General features: G+C 43.8%; 1 protein-coding gene and 1 non-coding gene across 5 annotated transcripts in view; one reads left to right on the top strand and one right to left on the bottom strand.

Annotated features, from left to right (window-relative positions):
• The window catches only part of Nhsl2 (NHS-like 2), a 242,795-nt gene that overhangs the window by 155,601 nt on the left and 61,517 nt on the right, over positions 1–25,677 (bottom strand). The window lies entirely within an intron of this gene.
• Positions 23,723–23,825, top strand: Gm25828. The gene has a single exon (XR_003953160.1). It is a non-coding gene; the product is annotated as a U6 spliceosomal RNA (small nuclear RNA).

The following is a 25,677-nucleotide window of genomic DNA, read 5'->3' as shown; positions in this document are numbered from 1 at the left end:
TGCAGTGAACAAAGGTGTTCAACCCGGGTTGTGATGGTGCCTGTGTTGCCATGAGAGATGAGATGGAGTCTCGCCATGTGAAGGAGCAGGGCTCATGAACACTGAGGATAGCGTGCTGTGCAGAGAACCTATCACCAGACATCTCCCTGACAGGACTCGACAACCTCCAGGGAAGCTGAAAACCAGCTAACCATTGCTTAACCCCATCACCTTTCTGTATACATACCGCATGCTCACCAGCCCCCTTTCTCAACCTTCACACCTAGATCCCTGTCGACAGACTGCTGACATGCCCTAGCCTTCCACACTACACTGCTTTCTTTTCTTTATAACATTTACTGCCTACACTACACAGTACATTTAAGGCTAGCCTGGACTATAGGAGACTTGGTTCTAAAAAAAAGAAAAAAGGAGAAGCCTTGCCTGTTTTGTTCTCCCCCCCACCCAGTTCCCAGAAGCTCAGGACTTGGCCTGTGGGCTGTTTGTGATATAGCCATAGGCTATAAATGGATGGATGGATGGATGGATGGATGGATGGATGGATGCTAAAAATAAAGTTTTCACGGCTGCAGATTTAGACCTGTAAGGGGATAGGCGTCTTCCTCACTGGGTGCATTCAGTGCTTTTTTGTGTTTAGTTATTGTCGTTGTTTCTGCTAGAATTCTATCCTAGTCTTTTACCTTCAGACTTGTTGCCCTGTGCTGGCCCCACCCAGCCCCTTGGCTAGTCATCCTATTCAGCAGAACAAAGGAAAAGTTTGGCCAACCCCTGCTGGGCTTTTCTGGTTTTCTGTTTCTACTGTAACAAAGAGCAACTCACCAAGTGCTCTCAGAGTGAGAAAGGAAAATAGTTCATCACCTACAGTAACCTGTCCCCTCCCCGCAATTGGCCTTAGGAACCTCAGCATTCCTGGTGGAGCTAGGCAGGGAAGGCACCTCCCTTCTGCTCAGCCGGTGGGATAGTGATGGTTTCCATCTGGCCTGGCCTGCTTTCCCTTCCCTAGGCTCCACCTGCAGCCTACACAGAGCCAAAGAAAGAATGAAGCATTCTCTCTCTCTCTCTCTCTCTCTCTCTCTCTCTCTCTCTCCTAGCTCCAGCCTAGACATTTGTGAGCAAGTATCTGGTAATTTCTATAGAAGAAGGAAGAGGTTGTGTGGGGACCACCCCTGTGCCTGTCCCAAGGATACTGATCTGCAGTTACAGTGAGGATTACATCTTAAGTGACAGGTACTTGGTAAACTGGAAGCTCTGGCTAGATTAGATAAGAAAGCTGAGCCTAGGAGTGGAAGTGGGCCCTCATGAGTCTAGCCATGGTAGGCATGTTGGCTTTGAGAAGTGGGCTGGACTGTCATCTCACCACTGGTGTCTCTCAGACCACTGCCCTGTCCTGACCCATATGGCCAGAACCAAGCCCACTTCATGGACCACTGTAGGCTCAACTGAATGCAGCAGCCTGGCAGCCCCCTTCCCCATTATTATTTGAACAGCTGTAATGGAGTATTATTTATAGATGTAGGTTGAAGATAAGACTGCGTTTCAGAAGAGTTTAAGAAAGAAATGGGGAGTCACAGGCCTAGAAATCTCTGCCTTCTGTCTTGGGACCTGAGTGGCAAGGGCAGTGGATCAGTTGCTTATTTCACCTCTGAGCAACTCAAAACACTGTGTGATTGTTTGTTTGTTTGTTTGTTTATGCGGTATTGGAAATTGAATGTAGGGCTGTGTGCTAGGCAACTGCTTTATAACTGAACTACAATTTTAGTCTTTTTCTTTAGTTTTTATTTTGAGAAAGGGGCTTTCTAAGTTGCCCAAGCTGCCCTTGAACTCACTCTGAATCCTACTCTAGGCAGGCCTTCCATGCTCCCACCGCAGTCCCCTAAACAGGCAGGATAACAGGCCCATGCCACCAGGCCTGACTCCAGATTGCATCACAATATAAAGTATTAATCTGTTAAATATTATTTACTTAATGTGTTTGTAGTTCCAGGCATGAAACTCATGGCTCCATGCATGCTATTGCAGGTACCCTGCCACTGAGCCATGCCATAGCCCAATTAGGGGTGTGTGTGTATGTGTGTGTGTGTGTGTGTGTGTGTGTGTGTGTGTGTACATATATACATCTATAATTCTAGCTCAGAAGGCAGAGACAGGGTCCACAGAGCAAGCTAGTTAGTTGGCAACCATATTGGATTTGGGTTTGAGTGCACACACATATGTCTTGATGCTCATGAAAATCTTGGAAGACAACTTTTGGGAACTGCCTTTCCCTTGTGAACCATCTCACCATCTTCCATCCCAGTGTTTGTAATCATTTTATAAATGAGCACACTGAAGATCAGAGAGGGGAAGGGGCTGGTCCAAGGTTCCTCTGGCTAGGCCTGCTAACTCCTATAATCCACTTGAATCTCTGCTGCTCTTAAACAATCTACTCTTGAGAATTCTGTATCATGTGGTCTAGAGGTGGCTCAGAGCAACTCAGGGACCCATACTAAGCCTCTGCGCCTCTATTCAGTAGATCCTTGCTGAGTAGTCTCTATGTGCCTGGCACAATCCAAACCATAGGGAGAGGCAGCAGAGGGAAAAGCACCCGCTGCTTGGGGCTTGCATTCTGGAGGGGCGAGAGAGGCAACACATAAAACAAATGATTCGAACATGCAAGAAGCAAGACGTTTGGAGAAACATGAAACAAAAGATGAGCTCCGGAGCCGGGAGGACTGGGACACTGCTCTCTTAACAGGAGGACCAAAGAAGCTTAGTTAGGAAGCAGTATGCCAAGTTCTCAATGGAGGGAGGGAGGGGGCTGCGCCAGAATCCGGAGGAAAGGCCAGGTAAAGGGAAGAGCACATGCAAAGGCCCTGGAGGCCACTGTGGCTGGAGCAATGACTAACCAGGAGCAGAATGTCAGCATATGGTCACACACGCAGGGGTGACAGTAACCTGAAAGAGAGAGTTATCAGAGAGGATTTGTGCCAAGGCAAGGGCCCATGTCAGGATCACACTAGCTGTGCTGTTGAGACGAGTAGAGAGGCGCCAGGGAGGAATCTACCAGAAGATTCCACAGGATGCTTGTAGATCCCACAGGCTGCAAGGTGAGAGGTGACACACAGGCCACAGGCCACAGGCCACAGAAGTGGTGGCATGTCATTTGGTTCCAGATCTATTTTGAAGGTGGAAACAACGTGACTTAAACGTGGAGGATGGGGGAAAAGAATTGAGGCCATTTGGTTTTGAGGAGTCGGAAAGCTCCGTTTAACATTAACCATGATAGGGAGAATTGGAGCAACGGTGGGAGACAAGGCCAGGTTTGCTTCTAAAATGTGTCACCTTTGTGATGCCCAATGGGGACTGAAGGTAGTTAGATGCTCACAGGAGCCAGCCCCCATGAGATGGTGAGCTGAGTTCAGGTGGCTGTAGTAGCAGCTTCCCACATCCCTCTTAGGTGATAGCACTGATGTGTTTTAGTAGGTGGGGCCCTTAGCTTCTTGACTGCTTTAAGGTAAGTAGCTTCTCCCCCTCATCTGTATGTTCTACTTCCACAGATTCAAAGCAAGGGAACCAGCCAACTATGGGCTGAAACCTCTTACATCATCTGCCCAAATAACCCTTTCCTTCTTATAAGTTGTTTATTACAAGCATTTGTCACAAAAAAGACAGAAGGCTCACCAGCATATCTTCACACCTCAGCACCCCCTACCCCCATCCCCAGTCTACAGGTCTAGATTGAGCAAGTCTAAGCACTGAGGATCTGGTTCCCCGGTGAGCACCTTTCCACTGTCCCTTCTATCCACCTGACACATTCAGGCCCCTAGTGTGGACCATCCAAAGCCAAGGTCAGACAGACCCGTCCCTGCCTGCCCTGTAGCCTTTCAGCTGGCTCCCTGCTGCCTTCAGAGGGAAAATGGCCAGGATGCACATCATGGCCCACCAGGCCCCAAAAGATTCGCCTCACTTCCTGCCGCTCCCAGCTCTCCATTCCTTTACACACCCATCACAGGGCTGCCCGCCAACGCCTGAGCATGCCATTGCCTTCCAGAATGCTCGGCATCTGCCCAAGGTTTCTCAGGCCAGGAAAGCCCTGTGTGTTCCTCAGCTGGGTTCTCTTCACTTTCATCCTGTTGGTCCTGGCGATGTCTCCTTCCTCTATTTCCAGCCTCAGGGCTGCCCCTCTCAGGGAGCTCTTCTCTGCTTCTCTCCCCAATAGACTAGCTATTTCTTAAAGGCAAGTATTGTTTTTTTATTTCTTCATCTATGCAACCCAGCACTGCCCTTGCCAATGAAGTTAATGAAGGTTTGTTGAAAGCCAGGCCTGATGGTGTGTGGCAGTAATCCCATCCACACATGAGGCCGAAGTGGGATGATCGTTGGGTCCAGAAGTTCAAGACCAACTTATACAACACACTGCTTTTATTCACCCTTTCCTTTGCTTTCCTTTGCTTTCAAAACAATCTCACTACATAACCCAGGCTGGCTTCAAACTTGCAACCCTCTTGCCTCAGCCTCCCCAGTGCTAGGACTACAGGTATATGTGAGACATGGTCTCTTTATAAAGTTAATTGAATGAATGAATAAATCAATGAATAAATATTCAACTGCATTTCAGTAGCAACACTAAGGATTGAATTAAAAAGTGCTTATTTGGGGCTGGTGAGATGGTTCAGTGGGTAAGAGCACTGACTGCTCTTCCAAAGGTCCTGAGTTCAAATTCCAGCAACCACATGGTGGCTTACAACCACCTGTAGTGAGATCTGATACCCTATTTTGCTGCATCTGAAGACAGCTACAGTGTACTTACTTATAATAATAAATAAATAAAATATTTTTTTAAAAAGGTTTTTTTTTTAAAGTGCTGATTTGTCTCAAGGAGCAGGGTTTAGAAGACCAAGAAAACAACTGGGGACAGGAGTGATAGCTTAGTGCTTACGAGTCCTTGCTGACTTCCAGAGGACCTAAGTCCACACTGGGGTGAGGGATGACTCATAATGTCCTGTAACTCCAGCTCCAGAGGATCTGATGCCCTTTTTGGGCCTCTTTGGGCACCCATACACACAGGGCATACTCTCCCCTACATTCACATAAATAAAAAATGTTTAAAGAAGAAAACAGTTCACTAAGCAAAAAGAATTCTCAGGGATGTGCGACCGAGTGCTGCTTTTCCCATCAGTCACCAACTGGCAGCACGGAGGTTGAATATGGCTCACAGATGCTTCGGGTTTGGCCTTCTTTCCCCTGCACAGTGTTTTCAAAAGTAATGTGAGGAGACTGGTGTTGTGGCTGCTCATACCACAAGCTGTCTCAGACTTGGCCGGCTCCTATTCAAATGCTACTTGCCAGGGCTGGGCTGGAGAGTGTGGTCCTGTATGCATCTGGTAGCATCCCCAGGCCAGGGCCCACTTGCTGGACCAAAGGCTTGCTGCTTAAAGGATGCTTGTCCTTAAATCACTCACATAGGACCCTCATAGAATGGATACCTTCACCATGGAGGTCTGGCCAGTTGCCTAGCAGCCAAAAGGATGAAGGGCCAAGTGCTGGCTAGCTTCTGTATCAAACCTTCTCAGGTATCCCTAGTAGGAAGTGATGGGAAAGATGGGCAGACTGCAGAGCCCGGGATTTCTCTGAACCCTTAGTGTGCTCTGAACTCTTAGTACTGAAAAGAAACAGTAGAGATCCCAGAATCCCTCACATAGCTCCTATCTCAGCAAGCAACTACATCCCAGCAAGCCACCTGGCCAGGCAGTGATAATATAGGCTTAGCTACAGAGGACCAGGTATATGTATGTCTGCAACTAAGATCTAGCTTCATGAACTGTCCGCACTCAGAGCCCCAGGAGGCCCTGAATGCACCAAGAATGGCACAGTTTGGTGTGTGGGTTTCTGTGGCTTCCGTTGAGCAAACTGCAAGTTAGCTGGAGGAGGCAAGGAAACCTCAGGGGGTCTGCCACTGCCAGACACAGGTCTGGTTGCCAGTTCCTGCTGCTCCTACCTATCTGACACTGGGCTCTCTGGCCTTGTCCCTAGCCATGCCGTCAGTGCCAGAGCGTTCTGGTTTCAAGCTGTTCAGAAGAAATCCACATGCCACAGCTACAGAGAGGTTCCCCAAACATGTCTCAAACATACACACATATACACATCGCACAACCCCAGTCATCCTCCAGTCGTGTTCCATCTCCACATATCCACCCTCCTTCATCTTCCCAATCTTTGGTCTTGGCCACGACTGAGCCTCGCCCAGCCAGCACCTATCATCCTTTAGCACCTGTGAAGCCTGACAGCCCCCACCATCTGAGTGCCCATTCCTTTTTGTGGGCCTCAATCCCAAGTGTATCACTCAGTGCCTGGTTGACATGAGTGGGCTGTAGTCACACAAAAGAAACCGTGCCCGAGAAGCATGTCAAAACATTTCCCCGGGACTTCGCAATGTGTGCCGTGAAGTTGCTTTGCAAAGTTTACCTTTTCCATTCTAGTTAATGTTGCCAAAGAGGACTATGGGAAACTTGTCTCCTTGAATTCATAAGCAAGCAGAGTAGGAAAGAACCGGGTTAGGGAGGCCAAGCATCAGTCTCCTTCCCTGGGAAGCACCCTGGAGTTGCTTCAGACCCATGAGACAGCTTAGTCAGACATGTGGGCCTTTCCCTTTTGCCACCCCTCTCTCCCATCCCTTTCCTAGCCACCATTTTGAAGCCCATGACTACCCACATGCAGGGTACTGGCCACTGTGATTCCCCAAAAGGACAGTCCTTCTCCAGCATTCATGCCAAGTTTAGGGCAGCTCTAACACAGTGTGTGCACTGCGGCTGTAGCTATCAGCAGTTCTGCTTTCCACCCAGTGCCTGACTATGGCTCCTGACGGGCCCACACACTCACCAGCATCTACTCAGTTCTCAGCCCTTCTTACCCAGATGCTGCCCCAAAAGAGTTGGGCTCCGTTGCTGCTGGAGCCGAGCTGCTGCCTTCCAGTTGCTGCTGTGTCTGTCTAACATCTCTAAGGGAGCTGTGCCCTGCTGGCCTATGGCCAGGCTGATTTGCAGCTCATGCAGCCCTTGGGACTGGTTAATGCCAAGGAACCAGTGGGGGAAATGCTTCCCTCATCTCCCTGTGCCCTCTGTGTGTGGCTCTGTGGAGTCCCTCCATAGATTGGGCCATATCCAGCACACACTCCCATTCAATACCCTGTCCTAGAGAGTACCCTGCCAGGCAACTTGGGCTAAATCCATACTTTGTGCTTCCAACCAATGCCCTCTGTATGCCCAGCTGGCTGCCAATGGCACACTGTGCTTGGTCCTTTCTGCACTGTAGACGGGCACCACTTGTGCTTGGGTATCTAAAAACAATCACTTTCAATGGAATATCATCTCCCTGTGCAGCTGACCACACAAGTCAGAAATACTACTGTTCTTTCCTGGGCTGTTTCAGGAAGCACGGTCAGTCGTGCCTGGCTGCTGGCTACTAGATGGCATTGCAAACCGCTTAAGCAAAGCACTAGCACGTTTCCTTTCAAAGCAGGTTAAACAAAATTCCAGCGTGCCAGAGTTAAAAGGGGGAGTAAACACAGTCTAATCCCAGCAGCACAAATGTAAATGCTTTCAGGCACTGAACAGCAAATGAAAATGATGGGGTGCGTCAGGGGAGGGGGGAAACAGGCTGGCACACTACACAACTAGAGCATGCATGTGCTGGACACAGGCATTTCAAATGGATTTCGTGTGTTCATCAACAAACACCTCTGTGGGCCACTCTGTCCTGAGTGTAAATTTGAGACTCTTGTGGAAGATTAGAAGCTCAGAAAATCAGAAGATTTATCCAAGGCTACTCATTCAGCCAGTGAAAGAGTCCCCTGCATAGCTATTTATCAAAATAAGTCAAATGACAGCTCTTTTACACACAAAGCCATGCAAGGTATTTTTTATGATCTTATTCGTAACACTGGGATGGAACCCATGGCCTTCCGTGTGGTAGATAAAGCACTCTACCACTGAGGCATAATCTAGTCCACGATGTCCTTGTCACACTCACCCTTTCGTGCTAACAAGTCCTGACCCTGTTACGTCCTAAGAAATCTCTGCAGCCCTAGTCCTAACCTGTACCGACATAGCTCGTCTGTCTTCAGGGAGCTCTCTATCCACCAGAGGATGCCAACAACTGGGCCAGGACTGGCTGAGTTCTTTGAACGGAGGCATTTGGATTTTATGATGTAAGATGCAGAGTAACCTTGGGAAAGTCCTCAGACAGCTGTTCTGTATGCAGATCCATCTCGCAGTGGTAACGAGATGAACTGGGGTCAGGCAGCAGGGTGGGAGGACTTTGGAGGTACGGTGCAGGTGGTAAGCCAGGGACCAAGAAGAAGGGCTGAAGCAAGGACGTGGAAAGACTGGGATGCAGGTAAGGTGGGTGGCAGGGGGGATGCCTAGAGTCTCAACAGAGGAAGAACCCTGGTTGTCCAGGGTTGAGGGAAGCAGATGGGTGTGGATATCCACATGCTTTTCTATGACAGTAGCATGAAGATGAATAAAAAGAAGCTAGATAGTTTTATTCTATCATGGCCTTTTCCACTCCGTATGGAAAACTGAGCCCAGGCCTTCTAACCTCTAGACTCTTATATGCCCGGAAGTGACCCCTGGGGGAATCCCACTCCGAGCCTCTGGTTGAAGTGGTCTGCCAATTTAACAGATACTAATCAAATAAATAACTAAAATACATTCTCCACCCCTGGCCTCTTTCTGTCCCCCACTCCAAAACAGCTCTGTGGGAAAGTTAGTTTGGGAATTTCCCACATGTGTCTATGACCGCAATGCCCGAGCAATGGTCTGAGTCAGCTATATAACCTTCAAAATTCAAAACTTGCTTCACATCCAGGCAGTATGACTGGGAGAGACATAGTGATGCTATCACATGGCCCCCAGTGTCACCTCAGACACCACCTGAGATTTCTGTGCTAGCCTCCAAAGGCCAAGCCCTAGGCCACAGGTAGAGAGGGAGGCCTGCCAAGGCATGCAGCTAAACTATCCATCTCAGCAAATGGCCCACTCCTTCCATCCCATGCCAGTGCAATTGCCTTCAGTTTCCTCTTAAGTTGCCCTTTCCTGTGCCCTCTGGTGAACGAGCCAAAATCGTTATGGGGTTCAAAAAAAAAAAAAAAAAGATAATGACTTTCAGTCCAAACTTTGGTCATAGAAAAGGAACTCAAAATGTTGTAAATGAAAGCGAAGCTGGAGGAATCATGGGCCTCTGGGAAAAGGATTGGGACTTTGTAGTTCAACTTTGGTTCAAATCCAGCTTGGGTCCCTACCAGATTTGTGGTTTGCTCACAGTTTTCTCACGTCTCAGATCACAATGATGTGATTCCCTTTTCAGGATTGCCACAAGGATTAAATAAGATGTATGCACAGCTCCTGACACTAGTGGATGCTCAGGAAAAACTAGCTCCATCCTTCATGTCTACTTTTAAGACCAAGTGCTTTTGAAAATTAGAACTAGGCAGGAGGGGTAGCTCACCCCTGAAATCCTGGCACTCAGGAGGTGGAAGCAGGAGAATCAGGAGTTCAAGGACATCCTTGGCTATATAGTAGGTTTGAGGCCAACCTGGACTACTGGAAACTTTATCTCGTAAACACTAGAATAAAATAAAATAAGAACCAAATGTGTTACTAAATGCTCCCTAGTGAGAGTTGGATGGAGAGAGAAAGGTACAGAGAAGGGGACCAGCATCTTATCTCATCAAGCAGGGGTTGAAAGGCAATTGATAACCAATGACAGGGACATAAAGGTGTTAGGATACTACAAACACTACTAGGGATGAAGAATGATGACAAATGATGCAATGGCATTACCTCCTCAGCCAGCTGGGCAGAAGTCAACAGATTGCTCCAAATGGTAAAGGAAAGAACAACAGTTGAAGAGGTTTATCTAGAAAAATGAAGAACTAAAATGTATAGCCTTGAAGAAACTTGGCTTGAAAAAGGCGGAAGAAAAAGGTTTGGTACCAGCTTCTTGCCATTGAGAAAATGGTCTAAACGCTAAGAGTGAGGCATAGTGGGGAGGTCTTAAGGCCATGCAGGAAGTGTTCTTGAAGGAGTTGTGAGACCCTTTTCTCTTCCTTTGTTTCCTTGACTTCTGACCATTCATGAGCTCCTTGGCTTTGCCCTGCACCCCTGCCATGTTTGACTGCCACAGGCCCTCAATAGTGAGGCCAATTGATCAAAGACACAACACCAAAACCATGCAGGGAAATAAATAAATGAATGATTGAATGAATGAATGAATAAATAAATAAATAAATAAATAAATAAATCTTTTTTGCTTTGTAAGTTGATTATCACATATATGTGTTGTAGCGATTGAAAACACATACCATCTAGTCAACCAATTAAAGTATATAATTCAGTGGACTTCAGTATGTTCAGAACTGTGTGGTCCTCTCACAATTTAACTTTAATATGCAAGGAAACCCCAAATTTATTTGTTAGTGCTCTATTTCCTTTCTCCTTTAGTCACTAGAAACCACTAGTCTATTCTGTCTCTATGGATTTGCCTCACCTGAGCACGTCTCATAAATGGAATCACTAAAAACCTGGAGGCTCTCCCTCAAACCTGGAGGCTCTCCCTCTGGCTTCTTCCACTTAGCACAATGTTTCTAAAGTTCGTTCATGTTACAGCACATATCTTTAATTCATTGGGGAGGGGGCTCTTTGTTGAGTTTAAGACAAGGTCTCATTCTGGTTTTGAGGCTGACCTTGAGCTCACTATATAGCCCAGGCTGGTCTCAAATTCATTGCTCTCTTCAGCCTCCTTTGTGCTGAGATTTAGCTATGTGTCACCATGTCTGACTTACTTCATTCCTTATAACTGAGTTCCATCATGTGGATTTGCTTCTCCACTCACATACCAAAGGAAATTTGTGCGATTTTCACTTTCTAGCTGTTATGCATGAGCACTATGAATATTTATGTAAAAGTTCTTATGTGAACACATACATTTATTTCTCTGGTATATCTACATGGAGAGTATCTAGATTATATGGTAACCTGGGTCATATGATTAATTTTTTTTCGGGGAAAAAACTGGGCTGTTTCTTACAGAGACTGCATTATTTCACATTCCTGTCAACAATGTCTGAGAGTGCTAATTGCTCCATATCTCTATCAACACTTTTTATTATCTATCTACTAGATTACCTCCATCCTGGGCTGGGCTGGGCTGGGCTGGGCTGGGGATGTGGTTCAACCATAGAGCTCCTGCTTAATGTGCACACGGCCCCAGGTTTAAACCCCAGTACCACAAAACCAAAAACAACACACAAAAAATCACAGTTGTCTTTTTCTCCTCTTCTCTCTTCACCTGTGCCCTTTCTCTCCTTCTCTCTCCCTCCCCTACCCCCTCTTTTCCCATAGTGACTTCCCTAGCCTTGGTCCTTGGGGCCAGTGAAGTCACCTACCAAAGAGCAGCTTCTTAATAAACCTGCCTGTAATATAATCTTGTGTGTGTGAAAGTGTGTGTGTGTGTGTGTGTGTGTGTGTGTGTGTGTGTGTGAGAGAGAGAGAGAGAGAGAGAGAGAGAGAGAGAGAGAGAGACCATAGTCATCTTATTAGGTGTGAGGTGGTACCTCATGTGGTTAAGACTCAAGTTTCTCAGCGGGCGGTGGTGGCGCACGCCTTTAATCCCAGCACTTGGGAGGCAGAGGCAGGTGGATTTCTGAGTTCGAGGCCAGCCAGGACAGCCAGGGCTACACAGAGAAACCCTGTCTCGAAAAACAAAAACAAACAGACAAACAAACAAACAAAAAGACTCAAGTTTCTCTCAAGGAAAATGATGTTGAATGTTTTGGGTTTTTTCGTGTTTGTTGCTCATTTGTGGATCTACTTTGAGTACAGACTATTTGGAATTTTTCTATTTTAAGCTGGTCATTTCTTTTATAGGTGTTTTGCTCGCATATATATATGTCTGTGTACCCTGTGTGTGCCTGGTACCTGTGGGGGCCAGAAGAGGGCATCAGAGACCCTGGAACTGGAGTTACAGAAGATTGTAGCTCAGGTTAACCTTCCATTTATGATTCTTCTGCTGTAGCCTGTCAACTGCTGGGATGATGGGCACGGGCCACCAACACTTAAACTAAACATATACATTCTTCTGAAACAAGATCTCATCATGTTGATGAGTAAGTGCCAGGCTGGTGTGGTATTTGCTCTGTACTCCAGTGTGGCCCCAAACTCTGCCTCCCTTTTCTTGCTAAGTGCTAGGATTATAAATAAATAAATAAATAAATAAGTAAATATGCACTACTGCTCTTGGCTTATACCTAATTTTAAAAGCAAGATTTAAAAATTAAAGTAAACTAATTGCAAAAGATGGTTTTGATCATGACATTTCTGCATACCCATAGACTGTTAATCACATTTGCCCCTCAGTATCCTATTTTATCTCTTTTCTCCACTCCCTAGATTATATCTTAATAGTCGTACTCTATTTTCATTTTGTCTTTATCTAGATTCCATATATGAGAGAAAAATATGTCACTCTCATCTTTCTGGGTTTGCCTTATTTCACTAAAGTGAAGATCGGGCGTTTCAGCCTTTGTCCTGCAAATAAATGACTTTCTTTTTCACGGCTGGATAATATTCCACTGTGTATATACACCAATTTTATTTTTATTTTAGTCACAGGACCTCATTGAGTGGATCAGACTTGCCTTCAACTCACTCTACAGCTCAGCTAGGTTTTGATCCTGTGCCATCTAGAGGCGTTTTTCTTACCCCTTAACTGTTTCTCTTCTGGGGTGAGTTAGCATTTTGGGAAGAAGCTTTCCACTTTGTTCATTGGGACAGTGGTCTGTAGTTTTGTTTTCGATGTGTCTTAAGATGCTTTGTTTTTATTCAGAATAATGAATGAGTCTGGAAGGATTCTTTCTTCCCCTTCATTTTTTTTTGAGTCATTTAAGTAAACTTGGTGTTAATTCTTTTAAAAGTCTGGAAGAATTCAGAAGTGAAAGAAGCCATCCGGCCGTGGGCTTTTCTTTGTTAGGAGAGCATCTCACTTTTCTCATTGTGGCCTTTGAAGCACATTTTTTTTCCTTTTGACAAAGTTCAATGTATCTAATTTTTTCTTTGTCACTTGCGCCTTTGGTGTCATATCTAAGAAGTCTATGCCAACTCAAGGTTATGAAGATTTAGGCTACCTTCTAAAACTTTAAAAGCTCTAGTTCTTACATGTGCATCTTTGATCAAGCCATTCTGAGTTAACTTTTGTACCTTTTACTCTGCCCCTCCCCTTCACATTCTTCTTCTTTTTACTTCTGGGATCCACACCCTGGTTACAGTGAAGAATGGAATCTACCTCTAGGTGGAGATGTGTTCTTGATTCCTCCCTTAAGAGCTAATTCAGTCAGTCAGGTCAAGAACACACCTAAGGCACCACTTTTAGAATGATGGGTTGGTTCACCATAAGGTGGTGTACCTTTCCTTTCTAGGATTCTCACCCTGCCTCAGGAAGGTGTAACTATTTTTTTTCTCTACTGTCTTTTCTTTTGGACGTTGGCCAGAGACCAAGTATGTCTTTAAACTCCCTGGTACTTTGGGCTTCCTTACTCTTTCTTTAAAGCTCCTCTCCCTAACATGTGGCTGCCCATTGTCACAGGTTGATCCCCATGCCAGTGCATTCTCAAATGACTGCTCCCCCCCCCCAATTCACTTCTCCACACTCCCCCCAAGGGCAGTTGTGAGATTTGAAGCTTGCCTACACTGGGATTTTCCTTTTAAGCTCCCTAACGCTTTGAGCTTCTTTACTCTTCTCTCCCTGTCACATGGCTGACCTCTATGTCAGCTTATCTCAAAGGCCATGACTTTTCCCCCTTTTCTTTTCCATTCTCCTCCTCCAGGCAAATGCAAGATTTACAGTTTCTCTGACCTGGGGCTTTTCTTTTAAAACTCTGATAAACTGTTCTTGAGCTTCCATTTGAATTCATTTTCAAATTTTTTTATTAACACAATTTCAAAAGGAGACTCTGACTTCCCTGGAATCATATGTTAGTCCCACCAAGACTTCCCAACATTTCCAGTAACACTTCTTTATTGCCCTTTAATGAGTTAATCAGCAGAGAAAATGAACTTGCTCCAGCATCATTAGACAGCATTATTTGGGTACTGGGATTAGATGAAATCATGATTCATAAAACCAGGAAATGTCATTGATTAGGACTCTGTTGGTACCTACCTACTGTGGTGGTTTGAATAACGATGTTTCCCATAGGCTCTGGCATCTAGATATTTGACCCCCCCGCCCCCGAGTTGGTGGCACTGTATGGTGAGGTGTGATCTTGTTGGAGGAATTACATCACTAAAGGTGTGCTGTGTGGTTTCAAATGTCTCCATATTCCCAGTTCACATTCTCTGTTTCTTGCTTATAGTTGGAGATGTGAGTTCTCAGTTCTTAGCTTCCAGCTTCAATCACCATTGTCGGTCCACGATGCCATGCTGTTTCAATCATTGTGGACACCTAACCCTCTGGAATCACAAGCCCAAATAATCCCTTCCTTCTGTATTTGCCTTGGTCATGGTGTTTTGTAACAGCAATAGAAAAGAAACACAGTAAACCTTCAAAGTGAGACGTAAACTTGTCTATGATACAGATCTCTCTCTCTCTCTCTCTCTCTCTCTCTCTCTCTCTCTCTCTCTCTGAGATAAGTTCTCAATATATCCCAGGTTGTTCTGGAACGCCCAGGCTACCCTTGAATTCTCAGCAATCTTCCTGACTTGGGTCCCCAAGTGCTAGGAATGCAGATGTGAGCCACCATGCTGAGCTACCTTTAGTGGGGTACTGAAATGGGTCACCCTGAACCAGTAACCTTCCAGAAATGGGAACTGAGTAACTGTGGGAGGTGTTCTTTCTACTACTTTCAGATATTTTTATTAGTTTAATTGTATGTGTATGTGTGATCCTTTTCTGGTGTGTCTGTATTTGAGCATAGCATGCTCACAGAAATCAGAAGACAGTATTGGATCTCCCAGAACAGGAGTTGCTGGCAGTTGTGAGCTACTATGTGAGTGCTGGGAACTGAACTTAGAGCCTCTGTAAGAGCAGAAGTGCTTTTAACTGCTGAGCCTTCCATCCAGCCCTGCTCCCAGGTTCTCGAAGAGAAAAAGAAAAAGCTGAGCATGGTGGCACATGCCTTTAATCTCAGCACTTGGGAGGCAGAGGCAGGCAGATTTCTGAGTTCGAGGCCAGCCTGGTCTATAGAGTAAGTTCCAGGACAGCCAGGGCGATACAGAGAAACCCTGTCTCAAAACAAACAAACAAAAAAACCAGAGAGAGAGAGAGAGAGAGAGAGAGAGAGAGAGAGAGAGAGAGAGAGAGAGAATAATTGGCAACATTTAAAAGTAAGACAGGGGCTGGAGAGATGGCTCAGCAGTTAAGAGTGCCGACTGTTCTTCTGAAGGTCCTGAGTTCAAGTCCCAGCAACCACATGGTGGCTCACAACCATCCACAATGAGATCTGATGCCCTCTTCTGGGGGTGTCTGAAAACAGCTACAGTGTACTTACATATAATAAGTAAATAAATCTTTTTTTTTAAAGTAAGACAGTTTACATTAATAACTGAGTTTCTTTCCTCTCTTCAACCAGAGGTTTGAGCAGCATCAAATGAGCATTTCAACAGGACAACACAGTGGGTGGGTCCAGCAGCAGGTTTTTCCTTGGACTCTGGGACATTCCACAGGACTGACTATGCCTACTTCTCTGTCATTTCAGTTGACTAGAGAAGAGCCCTACCTTTTATCGGGCTTCAAGCCTGGATTCTGGGGGGATGGGTATGGAAGGAATCCTGTTGTCTCTATAAAGAGCACTTGGGGCCAGGAGAAGAGAGAACAGAGTAGGCTGTTATGGAAAGAGGCCCAGAGTAAGCCTTGAGACAAATGGTATGATAAGGAAGGCCAAAGGTCAAGGAGGTGAGGTCATCATGGTGACCAGGCTGTTTAGAGAAGGAAGATTTACTGATGGAGGGAGAGTGGAAGGAGGGGAAGAGGGACTTGGAGAGAGACAGAGATGGAAAGGGAGGGACAGATAGCATGCAGGGAAGTAAGGAGGCAGTATCTAAATTCATGGTATTTTACAAAAAGCTGAGAGGCCCCACTGCAGATGTGCTGGGAAGCCGTGGGAGGAGAGGCTGTGTTTAGAATAGAGAGATGAAGAGTGGGATAGTTTGATACAAAAGGGAGAGTACATGCGTGAAGGTTGCGATGAGGCAGGGAGAGATCAGGTCACCCCTGCAGTGGTCACAGACTGCAAGTAGCCAGTCTCCAGTGTGCCCCTGGCCATCAATCCTGAACTTCCTTTGAAAAGGCAAGAAAGGAGTGTCCCAGGGAACAGATGAGTCAGTATTTACCCCTTCAGCCCCAAAGCCAGGGAAAATGGTTGTCCTTTTGGGGGCACAAAGGATGCTGACTGTTCAGAACTGGGACATACAGGATGAATAACTAGGAACAGAAGCAAAGGCTGCTAGGGCTATCTTCTCTTTGGCAATACCGCCCTTTGTCATAACTGGCCATTCTCTTGAACAAATTGTGGGGCTGAGAAGAAGTCCAAAGGGACAAAGGTCAGAAGGCACCTGTTCCAGGGGCACCACGTTTCTGCATGCTCCAGTGAGGCAGGAGCTGCAGACGGAGAAAGCGAGGCAGGGAGAAGGGACACAAACTTCCCAATGGTCACAGAGTTCAGAGGCACAACAATGTCTCACTCAGTCCATCTGCCATAAAATCTGCTGTACATGGCAGCCTGTCCTATGTGTTTTGAGAAACCAGATGAGGGCTATTTTGTGTTCTTGCCAATATTTATTAAAGACAATTTTCCCACCCACCTTCATAAAACTTCAATTGAAATTTCAACGCTATGGTTGCATTAACGGCAGAGCAGTCTCAACATAACCCTCAAGCACTTCCCAGGGATGAGATGATTTCTGCCGTTCCCGGGTTTAGAGTGATTTACACATAATTACTACTGTTTCCCCTCTGATTACTGCCCGATTTCTGGAGAGCAGCTACTCTGCAAAGCACCTCAAATGATTTCTTCACTTGGTTTTTTGAAATGAGCCTTATATTGGAAACCTATCTTGTCATTTTGTGTGCTTTCATTTGCGCCTGCATGAAATCTCGGATCTCGACTTGATTGAATTCTAGGAGAGATAATATGTGGCAAAGTCTCCAACAAAAGAAATATTTTTCCCCCGGGAGAAAAAAAAATGTAAGGGTTGGGACTTCCAGGATGGTGTGGGAAGCTTGTTGTTTCCCTCCAGTGTAACAGGCATTTCGCTGGTGAAAAATTGAAAAGCACCTATTTAAAGTCTCTGGGAAGTGTTCACACTAATGGAGAAGTATTTATCCAAGGAACTCTACTAAATGTCAGCAAGGATCCCGAATCTGTAGGATCTGCACCATAGTCCACAGCAATCCCCAATCCATGGCCCCACCCCCACAACCACGTTCTGTGTGACCGTTCTGGATGAGCGAGGCCACAAAAGCACAGCTCTCTCTTCCTCACCTCAGTCTAATTGTGACAACTCCACCCCAGGAGCGTCATCTCCCCATGTCAGTGTAACAGATACTCTGGTTTTTTTTGGGTAGAAACAGCCTTTCCCCTATTCAGATCCAACTTACATGGCAGTCGTTCTGTCCTAGGCTCTGTGGGCCAAGAACACTGACCTCATCACTCTACCCCAGCTTGCTCTTAAGATGGAGAGTCCATATTCAGAGAGACAATGAGAGAAGGACTGGTACTACCATTGTCCTTTTGGTGCCCAGTCACAGGACAAGGGGTTATCAGTCTGGGAGATGCAGGCACTGTCCTCCTTAGCATTTCTTGGAGAAAGTGTATGTGGGGGGATTATAATAATACACTTATTTTCTTCATTTAGCTGATTTAAAAAGTAATTTCATGAGTAACATCTATAAAACTGTATTTTATCCCTGTATCATAAATAAATAAATAAAACATTTTTTGACTCAGCATAAAGGAAGTAGTTAGGATAAAAACATTACTGCTTGTAATAAAAGTGCATGTGCTGGTGTGTGGATATGACTGAAGATGTTAAGTCAAATGAGCAGAGAGAAATGGAGGAACCAGCAATGGTATTTCAGGAACTTTACAAATCTATTCTACTCTTCTTTTCTTCTTGTATTTTCTCTAAAAATGTAAGACTATATAAAACAGTAATCACAAATAGGTATTGTACAACAGTAATCATAAGCAGGTGTTGTTAGATTTGGAATGTACATGGGCAGATAATAATAGCCCAAGAATGGAGAAAGAAAGGCAGCTACACAGGATGCGGTTCCTGGCCTTTACTGTTTTTTCTTTAGTGTATAACTGTAGTAGATTCTGTCAGCCCATAGTGGTTTGAAAAAGAAATGTCCCCCAGAGACTCACATATTTGAACACTTGCTCAGTTGATGGTGCTGTTTTGAGACGTTCTGGGACCTTTTGGAAGTGCAGTCTTGCTGGAGAGAGTGTATCATTGGGGCATCCTTTGAGAGTTCTTAGCCTCCCCTGGCTCTGACTGTGCTCTTTTATTTATGTTTGTGGTTGAAGATGTGGTCTCTTAGCTTCCTGCTCTGCTCACCTGCTTCCATAGCTCCCCTGTTAGTAAGGCCTTTCCTTCTAGAACTGGAAGTCAAAGTAAACCAACCTTCTTCCTCCTGTAAGCTGCCTCGCTCACAGTATTTTTATTACATCAACAGAAAAGTCATGAACACAGAGAAGTTAGTTGGGAGATGTGTGGATGATTTCAGCACTTAAGACTAGAAAAGCAGTTGAATGCTGTAAGCAGAGTTTAATGTAATATTCTGGTAGACGCCTGGAAGACAGTATTATTGAGAGAAATGTAGACAATAGAGGTGGGGCTCATGAGGTTTCAGATAATATTAGCAACTGGACTACAGGCTACTCCTGTGATATCTGGGCAAAGAATCAGGTTGCCTTTTGCCTGTGTCATAAGAACTTGCTGGAGGCTACATGAAAAGTAATAGACTAACTTCTTTGGCTGAGGAAATTTCAAACAGCATAAGGTCAAATACACAGCATGGTTATTACTGGTAATGCTTGTGGAGATCTTCAATGGAAAAGAACAAGCAAGGCAGAAAGAAATATAGAATGTACAGCTTGTCAAGAAGAATGACTGGGAAGCTTAATGTTACAGCCAGGGCATGTGCTAGAAGAGAGGCTGTAATTGTTACGGAGAGTCCTGTTTGCATTAGAACAATGGAATGGGTGCTCCCAGGGCAATATCCCATCCAATTAAGCTTCCAACTCATGTAAAGAGAAAACCTAGGAGGTTTTCTGTTTCTAGTAACTAACTGCTTCACCATGAGAAAACTGCTACTAATGTGATTCAAAGTGGTGAGGTTCCATCCCAGGCTAGCAGCTGAATTTAGCAGTATTCCCTTTGGAGGCATAAAGGGTACAAGTATAAGGGAAGTGTCCACGTCCCTCCACAGTTTCAGAGAGCCCCTGAAGCCAGGCACTGTGTGGCAGTGTTGGAGTTACTGTGAGATGGCCCCAAGAGAGCAGAAGAGCACAAGAAACCATTGTGTTGCAGCTATGATAGTGAAGCCTGAGTTGCAGTGCAGACCCCAAGATGTTGGGGATGTCAGAAATGTGAGACATCTGCAAAGGAAAGCTGCATACAGAGGTTGGAACCAGTCTGAGAGAGAGAGACAGAGACAGAGAGAGGAGAGAGGGGAGAGAGAGAGAGAGAGAGAGAGAGAGAGAGAGAGAGAGAGAGAGAGAGGGAGAGAGAGAGAAGAGAGACAGGGACAGAATGAGAGACACACACAGAAAGGAGAGAGACAAATAGAGACACAGAGAGAAAGAAACAGAAGGGGAGAGAGTGCAAGAGAGCGAGAACGAGAAAGCAAGAGCAAGAGAGAGGGGAGTGGCAGGCAGCAGAGTTGGAGGAGCAGAGCCATCCAAGCAGTGGACACAGAGCTATGGAATTTGGTTTTTCCGTGCTGGGTTTCAGTATTGCTTTAGCCCCGTATTTTTTCATCATGTCTTCACCTCCCCCCCCCCCACCGCAATTTTTAATGGTAATGTGCATTGTATGCTGGAAGTATGTACTTTGCTTCTTGTTTTTCAGGGGATCGCAGTTAAGAAAGTGTCTTGAGTCTAAGAAGTGAGTTTGGATTTTATGTTTTTAAACATTATTGAAACTGTGAGAGAGTGTGGGGACTTTTGAAATTGGACGTAATTGCACTTTGCATCCTGAGATGGTTGTGAGCCTATGGGGACCAGGGATGGAATGTGGTGGTTTGAGTGAGAAATGTCTCCTACAAGTTCACATATTAGAACACTTGGCCCTCAGCTGGTGGTACTGTTTGGGGATGGTATGGGACCTTTGGGAGGTATAGCAGTGCTGAAGGAAGCATGCCAATTGGAGGTGAGATTGAGAGTTCATAGGCTAGCCACACTTCTTGTTTGCACTTTCTGCTCCATATTGGAGGTTGAGAAGTGACCTCTCAGCTTCCTGCTCTGGCTGTCTGCTGCCGTGTCTCCTCCATCATTGTAGATTCCTCCTTCGTAGTCATAATCATTTTTGTTTGCTTGTTCTGATATTAATATTTTGGGGCGGGTATTTTTCTCAATTTTTCTCAACCAGAATAAACCCTTTCCTTTATAATTTATTTGTTGCCATGGTATTTTATTATGGCAACAAAAAGAGCAACCAATACACATGCTAAAATGTATATTATAACCCTCAAGTCAATTAAGAAACTGACTTATTGAGAGAATTGAGAAAAATACCCACTCCAAAATATTAATATCAGAACAAGCAAACAAAAATGATAAGTCTAAAATGTCAAAACAAAAGTGAGATAAAAATACTGTAGTTGAAAAATCACTAAAGGGATTTATGCCTGAACTAGAAGACATTTAATTAACACCAAAGAAGAGAGTAAAAGAGCAGAGGGAAAAAACTAGCTGTGACATATGGAAATACAAGCCAAAAATGCTCAAGAAACTAAAGAATAAGCTAAATCCAAAGCAAGCAAAACAAATAAATAAAAGAGGAAATAAATAAGCACATAGAAAAATAATAGAGAAAATAAAACAAAATAACAACAAAATCAGAAATTAGTTACTTTGGGAGTGAGGACAAATCTTTGAGTATAGTAGAAAAACAGAGAAGACTCAACACTTAATTGACATTATGAAAATAAAAGGAAGCTAATATAATATACATAACTATACTGAAACAAAGAAGATATGGAAAAGGAAATAGAAAATCCTAGAAAGAACAATTTCTAAAATGGGCTCAAGAAGGAAAATATGAATGCATTAAAACAAACAAAAAGATTGAATGAACAAATTTAAAACTTCCACATGGCAAAGTCCTGCTCAGGTGGCCTTACTGATAAATTTTATAAAATATTTAAAGAAAAATGAAGCCTGGTATGGTGGCATGCCTTCAATCCCAGTACTAGAAAGGCCCAGGCAGGTGGATAGTGAGTTCAAGGCTAGCCTGAGCTATATAGAATTCTAGGACAGCTTGGGCTGCTTAGAGAGACCTGGGCTCAAAACCAAAAGGAAACAAACACCCACCATCAAAATTCCTACATAAAACTCGAGACCCAAAACCTAAATCAACAAACTAAAAACCTCAAAGCACCAAGTGAAAAGCTGACTACATCAATAACATTTAAAAAAAAAACCACATTTTTAGGATTTTATTTTATTTTATTTTATGCATGAGTGTTCTGCTTGAAATGTACACCTGCATGCCAGCAGAGGGCATCAGATCCCTTTATAGATGGTTATGAACCACCATGTGGGTGTTGGGAATTGAACTCAGGACCTCTGAAAAAGCACATAATGTTCTTAACCACTAAGCCATCTCTCCAGCCCCCATTTTTTAAATGTCCAACAGAGAAGTCCAAAGGCAAACTGCTGTCCTTAAAAACTGAAGACTGACTTTAGATATAGAGAATGACAACTTATGGTAGCAGAAGCTTCCAGATGCGCTGCAGTAGCACACATCGGTAGCTCCAAGTACTTGGGCTGCTGAAACAAGAGGATCACTTGATCTGGGGAGTTCTGAGACCAGCCAGACCAGCCAGGACATTGTGGCAAGACCATGACTCAAAAGAAAATGTGTGTGAAAGGAGGCATGGAAGTTTCATAAGCAGAAAACAGTACTAGAGTGTGAAAATATGAATTGTAATTGACTGATTATTTAAAGTTCAATGAGGACAAGTTGACAAAGGTTGGCTAATAGTAACTTTTTATGGGCCATAAAGCACACATTAACCACTTTAATGGAAATGGAAATCACATGCTATCTACTCTCAGACCACAGCAGAAGCGGATAACAAAAAGCTGTTTTATCGAATCTTCAGTATTTAGAGAAAAGGGGATGGGGGAATGAGGGAAGGAGTGGGAGGGGGACTGGGAGGAAAGGAAGGAGGGGACTTTGATCAGGCTGTAAAGTGAATAAATAAATGGATTAATGAGGAAAAATATTTTAAAGAAAACAAAAACAAAACAGACAAATAAAAATCCAATAAGCTTTAATGCCAGGCAGAGAAAAAAGGCATGGATTATCAATGTCACAAATGAGAGGGCATCATTCCTGATCGCACATGCACCAAAAGAATAATAAAGGGATTCAGTGACCAACGCTATGCCCTCACATTCAACACCCTAGACAAATCCAGTCAATCCCTTTAGAGACAGCCTGACAAAACCCACACAAAGAGCACTAGGGGATATGAATAGACCTATATTTATTAAAGGAGCTGTGTTACTAATTAATACCTTTCCCAAACAGAAAACAGCAAGCTCAGATCACTTCAGTGGTAAATTCTACCAAATATTTGTGGGGAAAAAAAGTACCAGTTTTCTTGAAGCCGGGGGAATGCTTCTTAATGCATTCTATGAGGCTAGCATTATCCTAATACTAAAATCAAACAAAGACAAAGTCAAGTCCAACAATGTACAAAAAGAATTATGCTTCACAATAAAGTGAGATTTATGCTTGGTATGAAGGGCTGGTTCAGCATCAAAAAATCAATCAATGCACTTGAGAGGCAGACCCAGGAATTTCAGGCACGTTTGGCTTACAAAGTAAGTTCCAGGTCAGCAGAGCTATGTGATGCGACCCTGTCTCAACAAAAAAAAAAATAATAAATAAATAAATAAATAAATAAATAAATAAATAAAATAAAAAAGTCAATTAATTAACATAATCAATTACTTAATAAGGTAACAAAAATCCCCACAATAATTTTAATAGATGCAGAGAAAGGTTTTGATAAAATTATCAATGTCTAGTCACAATAAGAACTTCAGAAAGCTAGAAGTAAACTAACCCCTATAGTAGTGTTCATTTGTAATCTCAACACTCCAGACATGGGTTAGAGGATTTTGAGTTCAAGGTAAGTCTGGGTTTCATTGCTAGACCCCCCTGTGGTGAGACTGTCAGGGCTTTCCCACTAAGATCAGGAATCAAAAGGCTAGGAGGTCCACTAGCATCACTGATCTCCAACTCCTTATAGGGAAGATAACGCAATAAGAGCAGAGACTCTCCCTTCGTCTCTGCTCACAGATCACATGATCATGGAGGTAGGCAATCTGAGAAAAACCAAAGAACTCTTGCAACTAATTGTTATTGCAAGGTTGCAGGACACAAGGTTGACATACAAAGAAAGGCCAACTACAATGAAGAAGTGGAGTTTGGAGCTAAAGACGCATTACAATGTTTTCTTCAGTACCGTGCAAAGCTGAAACAATACAGAGTAGATTAGTGTGGTACTTATGCCAGGGTGATAGGCAACATTGTGAAATGTTTCATATTTTTAGTATATCTTTACCTTAAACTATGTATATAATGTACAACCTCTTCTATATTAATCATAACTTGTTCATTGTTTTAAAAACACATCACCATACATTAGCATTCCCAAAGCATCAAAAACTTGGGTGAAATTTTGACATGAGCTATACAATATCTGTATGGAGAAACTATAAAACCATAATGATAGAAATCAATAATAAATGGAGGAGATATGTTCTGTTCACAACAGGAAAATTCAATATTTCCAAGATGCCAGTTCTTCCTAAGTTGATCTACAGGTCTATGCAATTCCAATTGAAATCCCACAAAGTTATTTCCTGGATATCACTAAAACTAATTCTAAGGTTTTATATAGAGAGACACAAAAGACCCAGAATAACTAACTCCATATTGAAGGAAAGAGACAAAGCTGGAGGACTGACACAATCCAATAAGAACCACATATAAAGCTGCAGCAATCAAGACGGGGTTGTTTGTGAAGAACAAACAGATCAGTGGGACAAAAATAGGCTGACATGAATAAGTCACTGCTCTAAGAGAAAGCAACAAAGCAACATGCTGGAGCAAAGAAATCTTTTCAATAAATAGTGCTCAAACAAGTGGTCATCGCTGTGCCAAAGAAAGAAGGAAAGAGAAAGAAGGGGAGGGAGGGAGAAAAGAAGGAAGGAGGAAAATAAATCGCACACAAAAACTAACTCATAAATGTTCACAGATCTAAATGCAAAATGTAAAACCACATACATGGCTTGTATACGGCGATGATTATTTTGGATGATTATTTTGCCCTTGATTGTTAGTTTCCTTATAATGCTGACACCCGTCTTCATCTAGACCATTACAATTTTTTCTTAAAGGAATAGAATTTAGCGTAGTATGGTGGCTCATACCTGTAATCCCATAACTCGAGCCAGATCGAGTTTACAAAGAGAATGAATTCCAGACCAGCCTGTACAACCGAGTGAGACCCTGTCACAAAAAGCCAAAACAAACATACAAACTTTAGGTTTCTGAGAATTTTTGGATCCAGAACAAAAGAGTAGCAATTGTGGAATTCCAAATAAGCCCTGTCTTCACAGGTGCTAAATCTCTTCCACTATCAACACATCACACCAGAGCTGTACATTTGTTATAATGAATGAATCTACATTGCAATGGCTTTTTAGACACAACACCAAAGGCACAATGAAAGAAATCATTGATCTGATAGTTGCATTGGTAGTAGATATTCCAAACTAGGGGTACAGCTCCATGGCAGAATGCCTACCTAGGATGCTTGAGGCTCTGGGTTTGAACTTTATAGTACCACAGAAAGGGAAAAAAGGCAAACATTCTGCTCTGCTGAGGGTATTAATCAAGAGGATGGAAAGACAAGCCACAAACTGGAAAATAATGTTTAGAAAAGACATGGCTGATAAAAGCAATTAATCCCAAATATACACTCACAAAAATGGACTATAAGAAAATGAAGAACATGACTTAAAAATAGGTAAATAGCCTGAACAGCAACTGCCAAGTTGGTTCAGCAGGCGAAGCGCTTCTTGAGCCTCACCACTTGGGTGCAATCCTGAAATTCCACAGTGGGACACACACACACAAACACAAACACACAAACAAACACACACACACACACACAGATACACACAAACACGTGATGACAATGATATTGATCATCACGATGATGAAAGACCTAAACACTTCACAAAGAAGATGTACAGATGGCAAATAAAATTATGCAAAAAAGAAACTTCAAGCCAGGCAGTTTTCATTCCCATCACTTTGGAGGGGGGTGCAAAAGAATCAGGAGTTCTAGGTTATTCTCAGCCATGTAGCGAGTGAGTTTGAGACCAGACTGCAC

Source organism: Mus musculus, chromosome X (assembly GCF_000001635.26).
Source record: "Mus musculus strain C57BL/6J chromosome X, GRCm38.p6 C57BL/6J".
NCBI lineage: Eukaryota > Metazoa > Chordata > Mammalia > Rodentia > Muridae > Mus > Mus musculus.
This window is presented reverse-complemented; position numbering and strand designations above follow the sequence as displayed.